The sequence below is a fragment of the Oncorhynchus nerka genome, linkage group LG27 (assembly GCF_034236695.1).
Source record: "Oncorhynchus nerka isolate Pitt River linkage group LG27, Oner_Uvic_2.0, whole genome shotgun sequence".
Lineage (NCBI taxonomy): Eukaryota > Metazoa > Chordata > Actinopteri > Salmoniformes > Salmonidae > Oncorhynchus > Oncorhynchus nerka.
The window spans coordinates 74,067,940-74,084,449 of record NC_088422.1 but is presented as its reverse complement, the minus strand read 5'-3'; positions in this window follow the sequence as shown (position 1 = coordinate 74,084,449).

Below are 16,510 nucleotides of genomic sequence, written 5' to 3'. Positions count from 1 at the left end.
AGAGAGGGAGAGGAGTGGGGGACACGAGGGAGAGTGGGGGACAGGAGGGAGAGGAGTGGGGGACAGGAGGGAGAGTGGGAGAGGAGTGGGGGACAGGAGGGAGAGTGGGAGAGGAGTGGGGGACAGGAGGGAGAGTGGGAGAGGAGTGGGGGACACGAGGGAGAGAGGGAGAGGAGTGGGGGACACGAGGGAGAGTGGGAGAGGAAGGGGGGACATGAGGGAGAGAGGGAGAGGAGTGGGGGACACGAGGGAGAGTGGGAGAGGAGTGGGGGACACGAGGGAGAGTGGGAGAGGAGTGGGGGACGCGAGGGAGAGAGGGAGAGGAGTGGGGGACATGAGGGAGAGGGAGAGTGGGGGACATGAGGGAGAGAGGAGTGGGGGACATGAGGGAGAGTGGGAGAGGAGTGGGGGACACGAGGGAGAGTGGTTAGAGGAGTGGGGGACATGAGGGAGAGAAGGAGAGGAGGTGGGGGACAGGAGGGAGAGAGGGAGAGGAGTGGGGGACACGAGGGAGAGAGGGAGAGGAGTGGGGGACATGAGGGAGAGTGGGAGAGGAGTGGGGGAAAGGGAGGGAGAGTGGGAGAGGAGTGGGGGACATGAGGGAGAGAGGGAGAGGAGTGGGGGACACGAGGGAGAGGGAGAGAGGGAGAGGAGTGGGGGACACGAGGGGAGATTGGGAGAGGAGTGGGGGGGACAGGAGGGAGAGTGGGAGAGGAGTGGGGACAGGAGGGAGAGTGGGAGAGGAGTGGGGGACAGGAGGGAGAGTGGGAGAGGAGTGGGGGACACGAGGGAGAGAGGGAGAGGAGTGGGGGACAGGAGGGAGAGAGGGAGAGGAGTGGGGGACATGAGGGAGAGAAGGAGAGGAGTGGGGGACAGGAGGGAGGGAGAGGGAGAGGAGTGGGGGACACGAGGAGAGAGGGAGAGGAGTGGGGGACGCGAGGGAGAGAGGGAGAGGAGTGGGGGACAGGAGGGAGAGTGGGAGAGGAGTGGGGGACAGGAGGGAGAGTGGGAGAGGAGTGGGGGACACGAGGGAGAGTGGGAGAGGAGTGGGGGACATGAGGGAGAGAAGGAGAGGAGTGGGGGACAGGAGGGAGAGAGGGAGAGGAGTGGGGGACACGAGGGAGAGAGGGAGAGGAGTGGGGGACACGAGGGAGAGTGGGAGAGGAGTGGGGGACATGAGGGAGAGAGGAAGAGGAGTGGGGGACATGGGGGAGAGAAGGAGAGGAGTGGGGGACATGAGGGAGAGAAGGAGAGGAGTGGGGGACACGAGGGAGAGTGGGGGTGGGAGAGGAGTGGGGGACACGAGGGAGAGTGGGAGAGGAGTGGGGGATATGAGGGAGAGAAGGAGAGGAGTGGGGGACAGGAGGGAGAGAGGGAGAGGAGTGGGGGACACGAGGGAGGGAGAGGTGTGGGGGGACAGGAGGGAGAGGGAGTGGGGGACATGAGGGAGAGAGGGAGAGGAGTGGGGGACAGGAGGGAGAGTGGGAGAGGAGTGGGGACAGGGCGGAGAGAGGGAGAGGAGTGGGGGAAAGCAGGGAGAGAGGGAGGGAGAGGAGTGGAGGACAGGAGGGAGGAGGGAGGAGTGGGGGACAGGAGGGAGAGGAGTGGGGGATATGAGGGAGAGAGGGAGAGAGGGAGAGGAGTGAGGGACACGAGGGAGAGTGGGAGAGGAGTGGGGGACACGAGGGAGAGTGGGAGAGGAGTGGGGGACATGAGGGAGAGAAGGAGAGGAGTGGGGGACACGAGGGAGAGTGGGAGAGGAGTGGGGACACGAGGGAGAGTGGGAGAGGAGTGGGGGACGCGAGGGAGAGAGGGAGAGGAGTGGGGGACATGAGGGAGAGTGGGAGAGGAGTGGGGGACATGAGGGAGAGTGGGAGAGGAGTGGGGGACACGAGGGAGAGTGGGAGATGAGTGGGGGACATGAGGGAGAGAAGGAGAGGAGTGGGGGACAGGAGGGAGAGAGGGAGAGGAGTGGGGGACACGAGGGGAGAGAGGGAGAGGAGTGGGGGACATGAGGGAGAGTGGTAGAGGAGTGGTGGAAACGAGGGAGAGTGGGAGAGGAGTGGGGGACATGAGGGAGAGAGGGAGAGGAGTGGGGGGACATGAGGGAGAGAAGGAGAGGAGTGGGGGACACGAGGGAGAGAGGGAGAGGAGTGGGGGACACGAGGGAGAGTGGGAGAGGAGTGGGGGACAGGAGGGAGAGTGGGAGAGGAGTGGGGGACAGGAGGGAGAGTGGGAGAGGAGTGGGGGACAGGAGGGAGAGTGGGAGAGGAGTGGGGGACACGAGGGAGAGAGGGAGAGGAGTGGGGGACACGAGGGAGAGTGGGAGAGGAGTGGGGGACATGAGGGAGAGAAGGAGAGGAGTGGGGGGACAGGAGGGAGAGAGGGAGAGGAGTGGGGGACACGAGGGAGAGAGGGAGAGGAGTGGGGGACACGAGGGAGAGTGGGAGAGGAGTGGGGGAGATGAGGGAGAGAGGAAGAGGAGTGGGGGACATGGGGGAGAGAAGGAGAGGAGTGGGGGACAGGAGGGAGAGAGGGAGAGAGAGGGAGAGGAGTGAGGGACACGAGGGAGAGTGGGAGAGGAGTGGGGGACACGAGGGAGAGTGGGAGAGGAGTGGGGGACATGAGGGAGAGAAGGAGAGGAGTGGGGGACACGAGGGAGAGTGGGAGAGGAGTGGGGGACACGAGGGAGAGTGGGGGACACGAGGGGAGAGGAGTGGGGGACATGAGGGAGAGAGGGAGAGGAGTGGGGGACACGAGGGAGAGTGGGAGAGGAGTGGGGACACGAGGGAGAGTGGGAGAGGAGTGGGGGACATGAGGGAGAGAAGGAGAGGAGTGGGGGACAGGAGGGAGAGAGGGAGAGGAGTGGGGGACACGAGGGAGGGGAGAGGTGGGGGACAGGAGGGAGAGGAGTGGGGGACATGAGGGAGAGAGGGAGAGGAGTGGGGGACAGGAGGGAGAGTGGGAGAGGAGTGGGGACAGGGGGAGAGAGGGAGAGGAGTGGGGGAAAGCAGGGAGAGAGGGAGGGAGAGGAGTGGAGGACAGGAGGGAGGGAGGGAGAGGAGTGGGGGACACGAGGGAGAGAGGGAGAGGAGTGGTGGACAGGAGTGCAGAGGGAGAGGGAGAGGAGTGGTGGACAGGAGTGCGAGAGGGAGAGGAGTGGTGGACAGGAGTGCGAGAGGGAGAGGAGTGGTGGACAGGAGTGCGAGAGGGAGAGGAGTGGTGGACAGGAGTGCGAGAGGGAGAGGAGTGGTGGACAGGAGTGCGAGAGGGAGAGGAGTGGTGGACAGGAGTGCGAGAGGGAGAGGAGTGGTGGACAGGAGTGCGAGAGGGAGAGGAGTGGTGGACAGGAGTGCGAGAGGGAGAGGAATGGTGGACAGGAGAGGGAAAGTTAGAGCCCTGATGCCCTTTCCCCTTTGACCTACTGCTGTCCTTTCTATGACCATTACTAATGGAAAACAATCCCCTCCACTGGAATGCCTGCCTACTACTGTTGTGGACCCTGGGGAGTGGAGAGGTAGAGAGAGGGAGATGGAGGGAGAGGTAGAGACAGAGGAGGAGAAGATGAAGAGGGAGTGTTTTGTAGAGGGAGAGATAGAGAAGGAAGAAGAGAATGGTAAGAGGTAGAGAGGGAAGAGGGGAAGAAGAAGAGGGTGTGTTTTGCAGAGGAGGGTGAGAAGGAGGGTGAGAAGAGGAAAAGGAGGGAGTGGTAAACAGAGAGGAGGACAGTGGGGAGGAGAGAGAGGGGGAGGGGTAGCCTATATGAGCAGGACGAGCGGGGGTGGTGGAGCCTGTATGTCTGCTTCATGCCTCTCTGAGCCCAGACATAACCATTGTGTTTACAAGCCTCAGTTGCTCTTACTGTTAAATGATTGGTGTGAGGGACGAATGGAGGGGAGGGAGGGAGGAAGAGGGGGAGGGAGGAGTAAATACTTATCTTCTCTCTCCCTCTCTTTCATAGTTCTGGTTAACCAAGCTTAAGAATGCTCTTTGTGTTTTCTAATGATAGACTCGGTACTGACTGACTGAGCCTATGAGAGACCCTAAAGACCATAGCCTCAGTGACTGAGCTCTCCAGAGAGGAGGGAGAAGGAAGGCTCTGTGTTGAACAGTGGCTTTGCTGGACCTCAACTGAGATAGAGAGGCTATGGAGGGCCAATGTTGTCTCCCATGCAACTAGGGCAGGCATGCCATGTAGTGGAGCAAGACATACATGTACACTCAATTATCAAAAGTATGTAGACACCTGCTTGTCAAACATCTCATTCGAAAGTCATGGGCATTAATATGGAGTTGGTTCCCCCTTTGCTGCTATAACAGCCTCCACTCTTCTGGGAAGGCTTTCCACTAGATCCGGCCGTGATTGGGAGTCCCATTGGTTGGCCATTAAAACACAGGATCAAAAAATAATCATGGGAGACCCCCTACAATGGTTTACTGAGTCTCAGGGCTGAAGAAAACCTTTTACTGTGTGTGTTTGTATCTCTCTCTCTCTCTCTCTCTCTCTCTCTCTCTCTCTCTCTCTCTCTCTCTCTCTCTCTCTCTCTCTCTCTCTCTATCTATCTTACTGTCTTTCTCTCTCTCTCACTTTCTGTGCTGGTTGATGCTCTTATCATCATCTACTCTGGACATTGACTATTAAAGGAGAGCAGTGAGTTCGCCATCTCAGATACTCTCCGGTTGCGAGGAGAAGAGTGGTTGTGCAGCCTAGAATGACATTATCGTTAACAAACCAGAATGAATTCTGGAAGAAAGAAAAACAGAAGGAGATACCACTCTGGCCACAAGTATCTATGTCTTAACGTCTGTCTGTCTTGGTACGGCTCTTGTTTGTAAACACAAATGCATCACTTCCTCTCTGTGTGGCCTGGAGGGAGAATAAACCACACTCTGCACTGCTTTCTTACTGAAACAACCTGCCCCATGTCTTACACACAAAACACACTCCCCTATTATACACACATACGCCCCTCCCTGGTCTACACACTCCCAACTCAACTTACACACTACCTGCCCGCCTTGCCTTGAGGGCACAATATAGGACTCTGCACAGACAATAATCAGACAAGCCCCTGCAGAACCATCCCCCAGTCTTACACACATCCAATCTGTGTACACATACACATCCTCCCTATTGGTAATATGAGTGCTCAATATTGCTGCTCAATTTGCACTTACTGCTAGGGTGTAGGAGAACACCACCTTGGGTAGCTAGCCATCTCTCTCTCTCTCTCTCTCTCTCTCTCTCTCTCTCTCTCTCTCTCTCTCTCTCTCTCTCTCTCTCTCTCTCTCTCTCTCTCTCTCTCTCGCTGACTATTTAGACTCTCCCATCTCATCTGATCATCTAAATGTCCCATCAGACATTTAGATCCTTACTAGATAGATGTGTACATGTTGTAAACAGTTGATGTGTTCAAGTTAGAGAGGAAGAGAGGGAGGGAGAGGGAGAAAGATAGGAGGAACGAACATTTCCTCCGTTCCTGTGGCTGTAGTGTAATAGTTGTGGTGATGACTAGTGACAGCTGAAGGAGCAAGGGAGGCGGAGAGGAGTATCACTCCAAAGTCCCCCAGCAACAGAAGGTTTTTAGTCCGTTTTCATTTCACCTTCATTTAACCAGGTAGGCTAGTTGAGGCCGAGAAAGGAGAGGAGAAGAGAAGGAGAGTGATTTAGGCTAAACTACTCTCTCCTAGCCTGTGTCTCTCTCTCATTCTCTCTCCCTCGCTCTCCATCTCTATCTCTATCCCATACGCACACACGCTCACACCTTTTAACTTCATTACTGTTTATTGTGAAGAGTGTTTCATTTATATATCAGTGAGTTATGCATTATCATAGTCATCTGGCCAGTCAACAATCCTGAATATTACCTCTCTGACTGGACCCTAGGGTCTGCATTAGAAGCATATCAATCACATACTGTACCTCATGCAGGGGAGACTAATGAGGGGACAACCGCTCATAATAATGGCTGGAACTGAGCGAATGGAATGTCATCCAATTGTTTGATGTATTTGATACCATTCCCCTCATTCCTCTCCAGCCATTACCACGAACCCGTCCTCCCCAATTAAGGTGCCACCAACCTCCTGTGGTGCATATGTACATTCAGATCTCATCCTCTTCCTCATCGTCTTCTGGTATTATCTCTGGCAGAATGTTCACCTCCTATTACAGTAAAGAGAGGGTGTGTGCGTGCGTGTGTTTGTACAATCCGTGTGGGCCTCTATCTCCTGTCCAGGGTGTGAGCACATTAAGGTCAGAGGCAGGGCTGGCTGTGTCTCCATTCCCACGGCTGCTGTCTCACAGCCACATTGGTCACAGAAGGATGAAAAGACTATGGATTTTTCCTCTTCTTTGCATTCTCCGGAGCAGGCAGATTAGGCAGGAGATATGTGGAGCCTGACCCATTCAAAGCAGCTCTAAGCTCAACATTGTAGTGCTGCCTGACCCACCTCTGGTTCTGGGAGCAGCACACAGGTAGGCAGGCACACACGCATGCATTCACACACACACACACACACACACACACACACACACACACACACACACACACACACACAGACACACACACACACACACACAGGTAGGCAGGCACGCATGCATTCAAACTCTCTCTCTCTCACACACACACACACACACACACACAGGTAGGCAGGCACGCATGCATTCAAACTGACACACACACACACAACCACACAGGTAGGCAGGCACGCACGCATGCATTCAAACTCACACACACACACAGGTAGGCAGGCACTCATGCATTCAAACACACACACACACATGCATGCATAATATGCACACACACACATGCAGGGAGGCACCACACTCACCGACACATTCTCTCTCTCTCTCCCTCTCTCTCTTTCTTTCTCTCTCTGATAAAGTGTGGTTCAAAATGTGGGCAAACAGTACATGGGTGGAATACTGACCTTGTAACCTTGAATGTGAATGTTTAAGTGAGGAAGCTGAGCTTGCTGTCAACACATTCACACACAGTGACTGTACACACATGCAAAAATACACAAACATTCCCTAGCATACACTTTTGGAGACTGACACATACTGTATGTCGGCAGACACACAATATGGGAAAAACATGAGTTAGAAAGAGAGAAAAAGAAAAGGGAGAGAAAGGGGAGGCAGACGTATGGGGGAAGGAGAAAGAAAGACAGAAAGATTGAGGGCGGTAGGCAGAGACAGAGCCAGAATTCATAGGCCCGTTGCCTTCGCAAGCAATTAGAATCATTTCAAATGAATATGAAAGCGTCCGCTGCAGTCTTATCTGCATCACGAGGAGAAGGCTCTCCTCCTCCTCAATCAACATGCATGAGTGGCCTCCCTGACGGAAACACTGACACCCTGCCATATGCTGGGTTCCTCTCTCTTTTCCCTCTGTCTTCAGCTCGCAGCTCTCTCCCTGTAAAGAATACTACAAATCCATGCACACAGACAGGTAGTCATACAGAGAGAGATAGGGAGAGGCTGTAATGGGGCTGTAACTGAACTGTCTCTGAACTGTCTTGTTCCGAATTCTATTATTCTGTCTTTTTTGTAGATCTTGCTTTCACCTCAGCTAAAACTATTTCTCAGACTACAGGCTGTTCGGTTGGCCAGTGTCAACATTGTCTACATAGCAGTGGTGTGTATTCATGGAGGCCAAGGGAAGCCAGACTTCCACAAAACATTGACCAAGAAAAAAAGAAGAAAAAAACACAAAATAATGTATCTTTCATCTCTGTGTTTCATAAATGACCTTAAATTCGCAAGAGGCTGAATGTATCCGAGTGAACAAGTCAACGCCCCTCTGTCTCAGTAAGTGTAGCGTATCTATCTGATGCTGTCTGGTCAGAAAGAGTATGACATTGTTGCTGCCTCTAGCATTGAATGCAAGGAAAGCCAGCGAGCATTAGGCCTCCCTTAAAGAAAAAAGGCTATAAAATAATAGCCAGTCAGCTTTGAGCTAAACTGAGTGAGCTCAGCTGTGAGTGTCCTGGAGCACCAGACCATTCACATAACATGCCAAACGTCATTATTGACAGAAAAAACTTGTATTGTTGAATCTCGTTGTGTTGTTGGCCTCCGGTGGCTAGCTTGCTAGCTAAAATCGTCTCTTTCCTAAATTAGCTATGGATGGAGTTAGAGATTTGGACTTGTGGTTTTACTTAATTCTCCGTACTGGCCAATGATTATAACGGCGATTATAATCCAACCATAAATTCATGCACTGTGCCCCTGGCCTGAGAGGATGGAAGTTCAACATGTAGCTAGATGTGGTATGCTAATGTTAACTAGTTAGCCTGGCGTATCGTTGCCACTGAAAGGAAGTTAGGCTAGCGAGCAAGTAGACCGTTTAGGTAACATGAAAGAGGAGAATGGTGTGTGTGTGTGTGTGTGTGTGTGTGTAAAGTATGTGACCGTGTGTCAATGTTTGTGACTGTTTGTGACCGTTGCTGGTTTCTGGATGTTGGCCGACGTGTGAATTACTGGTAGGATGTGTCGTTCACAAACAACTCAAAACTGCCATCATCAGCGTTTGTGTGTGTGTGTTTGTGTCAGGGGGGTAGGCACTGTGGAGCCAGGCTCAACCACTCAGATTGAACAAGAAAAGAATAATATATATATATATATATATATATATATATATATATATATAGAGAGAGAGAGAGAGTAGAGTAGAGTACACACTGGGCATGGACATTACCTAGAAGTGTCAGGGCATACTGAACACAATCTGATGTCACAATCTCACCCATACACACACATGCACACGCATAAACACACACATACACATACACACACACACATACACAAACCAGTGCCGTAGCCAGAAACTCGTTGGTGGGTGGGCCTGCAGAAATCTTGGTCCAGTTTGGAACAGTGACAAGTAAAGATCGCAATATATACACATGCAAAAGGCTCCTCTGAGTGCATGTCTTTTCAACTACTAGTAGACCTACACATTCTAGTAGTATCCCTCTCTCTCCTGTGAATGCTTCGGTACCAGGGCAGGCTGGCAGGCAGGCAGCTTGTCTCCGTCTGAGTCATTAGGGATCCTGCTCGTTGTCACGGACACACAGAGGGCATTCGCTGCCATGCCATGCGTGGGACAGGAAGTGCGTGTGGCGAGAATGACATAAGCAGAGCGCAGTGCTCTTCCCTGGCACCATAATTTCACTACACCTAGAGTACATATGAGGGATCAAGGACGAGACACATACACATGTGCAAACACACACAGGCACGCACACACACACAACCATTACTATTAATACAAGCGAATGCGATCGCAAATAGTCTGTATGTGTGAGAGTGTGTGTCTGTGTATGTTTTGTCTGTGTGTATATGTCTGTGTCCACACGCTCTTGGCAGCGACGGGCACACACACTGTGTGTGTGCTGTAAATAGGCGGTGTGTGTTGTGGGTCTCTGCTGTGTTGGGGCCAATTTTAGAGCTCACGCAGGAAACCAGGCCACTCTGACAGCCATGCACCCAGCCAGCCAGTACTGAACACACCAGCTCCAGAATCTTCTGTATCACACACACCGATACACACACACGCACACACATTTTTATAAATGTTCCCTTCTACCGTACCACCGCTACTCCACAACATCCTTCTACCATTTAATTTCTCTGATATTCAATCATATAGTTTCCCTGTTGCCTGCAAATGCTGTAGCGCGGCTCTACTGTAATCCTGCTTCTCTGAGCTGTGCAGAATACTTCCCTGGGAGGACCTTGAACTAGAGGCCCCCTGCTGAGCCACTCTGGGGTCCCTGTCCCCTGCCTGTCCCCCGCCTGTCCCCCGCCTGTCCCCTGCCTGTCCCCCGCCTGTCCCCCTAGCTGCCTTTAGTACTGTACATGGCTCTCTGCTCCTGGGGATTTATTCAACATTTATAGCCTCGCTAGCCAGGGTGCTTTAGACAGTGGCTTTCTCTAGTAACCTACCAGACTCTACCCTCACGGTACCACAGGGAATTTGTCTGCACCTCCAGGTTTGCCAATTATCTGACGATCAGCAAGAAATGTATGTAACTTTGTAAAGGCTTGTGATGGTTAAAATCCAATGATCTTTTAGCTGCTAGAAAGCTGTTTTAGTTTGGTACAGCATGGTCATGTATTTTACCCATTTTTAAAATTGTGGAATATTGTTATCCTGTATTACATTGTTCCACCCCTCTAATACTGTGGCCAGTTATACTCATGTGGCCAAGACAGGCATTGTACTGCAGCAGAGAATAATTCCCTTGGAGAAATACCTTCAGAACACAGTGACACACTGATCTGAGCTCAGTCGGATTGGGGCCTAAATGAAGCGAGTCAAAAGAGTCCCATCCTAAAGGACACCACAATGGCTGCCCGTCTACATCAGAGTTGGGGTAGCGCCAGCACACAGCTCTTCAAAGGGACAAGAAGTGGAGTTCCAGTCGCCAGCCTCTCATATTTGGGTGGGAGATAAATTCCCCTCTCTGCTCTTGCCTCTCTGTAATTATGTGCATGGTGATGTGCTTTTTACAGGCAGCCTAACAGTGGGAAATTATCTGGTAGGAACAGAGCCCAATTAATTGTGGCACTTTGCAGGCGTACTTGTGCGAAAACATTGTAATGACACTTACCGGGAAATTGGCTTCCGTTGAATATATTGAATAAATAAAGTCTGGAGGTTAAATAACCTTCACGACGTCACAGAATAAAACGGCTTCAGAGTATCTCTGTCTATCATTCTCTCTCATTCTCTTGTTCTCTTAAAGTCTCTCTCTGCATATGGAGAGAACACAAATCCTTTCCATTTTCCCTACAAGACTGCTGTGTGTGTGTGTGTGTGTGTGTGTGTGTGTGTGTGTGTGTGTGTGTGTGTGTGTGTGTGTGTGTGTGTGTGTGTGTGTGTGTGTGTGTGTGTGTGTGTGTGTGTGTCTGTGTCTGTGTCTGTGTCTGTGTCTGTGTGTGTGTTTGCATGTGAGCGTTTGTTAGACACAGAGACGGAGATATATCTATGTATATTTTCTTTGTAAAAAAAAAAGTATGAATTGGGTATCAGTGGAATGCTTTAGGGTAACTGAGAATGATAGCAGAGGTTTATAAAAGGAAACAGGACCTGTTTGGGGGTCAATGACAAGCTATGTCACGCCACAGTGAGTGCCTATTGTGGGCCTGTGAAACAGCGATGCGTCAGCACTTTGAGAGAAAAGCACCTTTTGTTTCTGGCCTCACTGGGGGACAGTGTGGGTATCTGCCCAAGCTCACAGCTTTGCCCACACTCCACAATCATCTCATTCAGAAATATTTAGATTGATCCCAAGTATGTGTGACATGATATTTAATCAACACGTCATGTGATGTAATTTTTCTCATTTACTTTTGAGATATTATTAATGTGCACTAAGTGGCCTCAGTTGAAATCCCAAGTGAGTTTGTTTGTAGTATTTGTATTTGTAATCTTGTAACCATGAGACTCAAATGATGATGTGATGCAGGCTATGGAAACATTGACCTTTGGCTCTGGGCTTCTCCCACAACTACTGTACTGCCCCATTCGGTCAATACAGCATATCAACAGGTCAGCATATGTATGTGTGCATATGTGTGTGTGCATATGTGTGTGTGTGCATATGTGTGCATGCATTTGTGTATGTGCGTGTGTACCTACTTACTGCTCTTACATCGGTATGTTTACTAGGTGTTCATTTGGGGTATTTTGATGTGCTCGATAGCAGATAACTGGTCAGTGTGTGTTGTGTGTAAGATAAGGGCCCACCATAGGCCCATTCCGCCGATCGGTATCGGCATGGCACGTACAGTAAATGGCAGAGGAGTGGCACGGCTGTCAGCCGGAACGTGTGCTTGGCAGGCGGCGGCCACGCTATTAACGAGCGCTAACAGTTTTATTATTAGAAAATAAACGGTGCGCTGCAAAACTCTGAATGTTATTAGCACCCCACCATCTGGGTCTGACAGCTGTGTTCAGACACCACTACACCACCATGGCTGTGGTGCTGCTGACGGTGTAGTCTGAATTCCCTCTTTCTATCTATGTCTCTCTCTCTTTCTATCTGTCTCTCTCTCTTTCTATCCTTCTCTCTCTCTTTCTATCTGTCTCTCTCTCTTTCTATCTGTCTCTCTCTCTCTTTCTATCTGTCTCTCTCTCTTTCTATCTGTCTCTCTCTCTCTTTCTATCTGTCTCTCTCTTTCTATCTGTCTCTCTCTCTCTTTCTATCTGCCTCTCTCTCTTTCTATCGGTCTCTCTCTTTCTATCTGCCTCTCTCTCTTTCTATCTGTCTCTCTCTCTTTCTATCTGTCTGTCTCTCTTTCTATCTGTCTCTCTCTCTTTCTATCTGTCTCTCTCTCTTTCTATCTGCCTCTCTCTCTTTCTATCTATGTCTCTCTCTCTCTTTCTATCTGTCTCTCTCTCTTTCTATCTGTCTCTCTCTCTTCTATCTCTCTCTCTCTCTCTTTCTATCTGTCTCTCTTTCTATCTCTTCTCTATCTGTCTCTCTCTTTCTATCTGTCTCTCTCTCTTTCTATCTGTCTCTCTCTCTTTCTATCTGTCTCTCTCTTTCTATCTCTCTCTCTCTTTCTATCTGTCTCTCTCTCTTTCTATCTGTCTCTCTCTTTCTATCTGTCTCTCTCTTTCTATCTGTCTCTCTCTCTTTCTATCTGTCTCTCTCTCTTTCTATCTGTCTCTCTTTCTATCTGTCTCTCTTTCTATCTTCTCTGTCTTTCTTTCTCTCTCTCTTTCTATCTGTCTCTCTTTCTATCTGTCTCTCTCTTTCTATCTTTCTGTCTCTCTTTCTATCTGTCTCTCTCTTTCTATCTGTCTCTCTCTCTTTCTATCTATGTCTCTCTCTCTTTCTATCTGTCTCTCTCTCTTTCTATCTGTCTGTCTCTCTTTCTATCTGTCTCTCTCTCTTTCTATCTGTCTCTCTCTCTTTCTATCTGTCTCTCTCTCTTTCTATCTGTCTCTCTCTCTTTCTATCTGCCTCTCTCTCTTTCTATCTGTCTTTCTCTCTATCTGCCTCTCTCTCTTTCTATCTGTCTCTCTCTCTTTTTCTATCTGTCTCTCTCTCTTTCTATCTGTCTCTCTCTCTTTCTATCTGTCTCTCTCTCTTTCTATCTGTCTCTCTCTCTTTCTATCTGTCTCTCTCTTTCTATCTGTCTCTCTTTCTATCTCTCTCTCTCTTTCTATCTGTCTCTCTCTCTTTCTATCTGTCTCTCTTTCTATCTGTCTCTCTCTTTCTATCTGTCTCTCTCTTTCTTTCTATGTCTCTCTCTTTCTATCTGTCTCTCTCTCTCTTTCTATCTTTCTGTCTCTCTTTCTATCTTTCTCTCTCTTTCTATCTGTCTCTCTTTCTATCTGTCTCTCTCTCTTTCTATCTGTCTCTCTCTCTTTCTATCTGTCTCTCTCTCTTTCTATCTGTCTCTCTCTTTCTATCTGTCTCTCTCTTTCTATCTGTCTCTCTCTTTCTATCTGTCTCTCTCTCTTTCTATCTGTCTCTCTCTCTTTCTATCTGTCTCTCTCTCTCTTTCTATCTGTCTCTCTCTCTTTCTATCTTCTATCTGTCTCTCTCTTTCTATCTGTCTCTCTCTCTCTTTCTATCTGTCTCTCTCTTTCTATCTGTCTCTCTCTCTTTCTATCTGTCTCTCTCTCTTTCTATCTGTCTCTCTCTCTTTCTATCTGTCTGTCTCTCTTTCTATCTGTCTCTCTCTCTTTCTATCTGTCTCTCTCTCTTTCTATCTGTCTGTCTCTCTTTCTATCTGTCTCTCTCTCTCTTTCTATCTGTCTGTCTCTCTTTCTATCTGTCTCTCTCTTTCTATCTGTCTCTCTCTCTCTTTATATCTGTCTCTCTCTCTTTCTATCTGTCTGTCTCTCTTTCTATCTGTCTCTCTCTCTTTCTATCTGTCTCTCTCTCTTTCTATCTGTCTCTCTCTCTCTCTCTTTCTATCTGTCTCTCTCACTTTCTATCTGTCTCTCTCTCTCTTTCTATCTATGTCTCTCTCTCTCTCTTTCTATCTGTCTCTCTCTTTCTTTCTATCTATGTCTCTTTCTATCTATGTCTCTCTCTCTTTCTATCTATGTCTCTCTTTCTATCGGTCTCTCTCTCTTTCTATTGGTCTCTCTCTCTTTCCATCTGTCTCTCTCTCTTTCTATCTGTCTCTCTCTTTCTATCTGTCTCTCTCTTTCTATCTGTCTCTCTCTCTCTTTCTATCTGTCTCTCTCTCTTTCTATCTGTCTCTCTCTCTTTCTATCTATGTCTCTCTCTCTTTCTATCTGTCTCTCTCTCTCTTTCTATCTATGTCTCTCTCTCTTTCTATCTTTGTCTCTCTTGCTATCGGTCTCTCTCTTTTTCTATCTGTCTGTCTCTCTTTCTATCTGTCTCTCTCTCTTTCTATCTGTCTCTCTCTCTTTCTATCTGTCTCTCTTTCTATCTGTCTCTCTCTTTCTATCTGTCTCTCTCTCTCTCTTTCTATCTATGTCTCTCTTTCTATCTGTCTCTCTCTTTCTATCTGTCCCTCTCTCTTTCTATCTATGTCTCTCTTTCTATCTGTCTCTCTCTTTCTATCTGTCTCTCTCTCTTTCTATCTGTCTCTCTTTCTATCTGTCTCTCTCTCTTTCTATCTATGTCTCTCTTTCTATATCTCTCTCTCTTTCGATCTGTCTCTCTCTTTCTATCTGTCGCTCTCTTTCTATCTGACTCTCTCTCTCTTTCTATCTATGTCTCTCTCTTTCTTTATCTACTGTATGTCTCTCTTTCTATCTCTCTCTCTCTTTCTATCTCTCTCTCTCTTTCTATCTATGTCTCTCTTTCTATCTGTCTCTCTTTCTATCTGTCTTTCTCTTTCTATCTGTCGCTCTCTTTCTATCTGACTCTCTCTCTCTTTCTATCTATGTCTCTCTCTTTCTTTATCTACTGTATGTCTCTCTTTCTATCTCTCTCTCTCTCTCTCTTTCTCTCTCTCTCTCTCTCTCTCTCTCCGTTCTTCTCTTGTTTCATACCTGTACAGGTTGTATTATACACATGTATCATATTAATATTTATATAAATAAATAAGAAGAAGAATACTACTACTACTACAGATAAGAATTATAATTATTATAATCAGTATATTATAATTTGTATTGGTATTACACACATCAAGGCACACAGTTAACAGCATTAGTTTAGTAGGATCACAGAGGGATATTGGTATGGTGCAGGGATTTCGCTGCCTGTGACCCCCCCAAACAAATCTAACCCAAACTGCAGGCTCTCTTTAAAAGGCCCAGTGTCCTTTGTTTTTTACAGGCAGGCTGTGAAAATAGAGCGCTGTGATGTTTTGTCTGTAAAGCCCTGCTCAATACTCTAATACTGCCATTTAGAAAAAAAGTGAAACTGCAGAAGCAAAACCACAATAAATGATCAGGGCTGTTCCCACTGGAAGCCCCATCTGCTGTGTGTTATGGTTACCAGTGTACCCCTCTCAATAAAACACATTTACACAGACAACAAACACAGCCAAACATAACATCTTAAAGATGTATTTATCTTGTTTATTTAGATGGAAATGGCACCATAAACCATTTTAATCAAGCTGTAATAAGCTGTTTCCTGATATGGTGAAGGAGTTCAACCGTAATGACAGGTCATGGTCAGGTTTTAGATGACATCCACTGTGCTCTTGACAAGAAGTTGCATTGTGTGTCTGTCTTTATTGATTTGTCGAAGGCATTTGACACCGTGGATCATGCTGTGTTAGTGCAAAGGTTCAAATGTTGTGGAATTACTGGTCATGCTCTAGATTGGTTTATAAATTACATATCAAATCGTACACCATGTGTAATGGTGTGTAATGGTCCATAGAGTTGTGCTCAGGTGTTCCGCAAGGTTCTATTTTTGGCCCACTGTTGTTCATTTTGTATATCAACAACATTGGAGATCATATTGATACAGCGGATGTTCATTTTTACGCAGATGATACTGTTCTTTATTCAAGTGGTAGTAGTTTATCTTTAGCTTGTGAAAATGCCCAAAGGGAATAATCTGTATGATTTAAAGCTGGTTCTGAATTCAGCTAAAACAAAATGCATGGTATTTTCAAATGCCAGGCATGTTACTAATAATGTCATTGCTACATTGGCTCGACATACAATAGAGCAAGTTAAAGTGTACAAATATTTGGTTTTGTGGGTTGATGATAAGCTGAGCTTCACTGTTCATGTGTAGAACTTGATAAGGAAGCTCAAGTTCAAGCTCAACTGCATGAGGCTTGTTTTTCTCTGGAGGCCAGGAAGGAGCTGGTACGATGTACATTACTGGCCGTTTTAGATTGTGGTGATATAACATCAACCACTACCCTGGGAGCACTTGATTCGGTATATAATGCGGCCCTCAGGTTCAATACCAATCAAAAACATCTAACATATCATTGTGATCTCTACAGCGCTGTTGGCTGGTCGTCATGGACCAGCCAACAGCGTAGGCTTAAACACTGGTATGCACTGATTCATACTGGGTCAAATGCCATTTTATC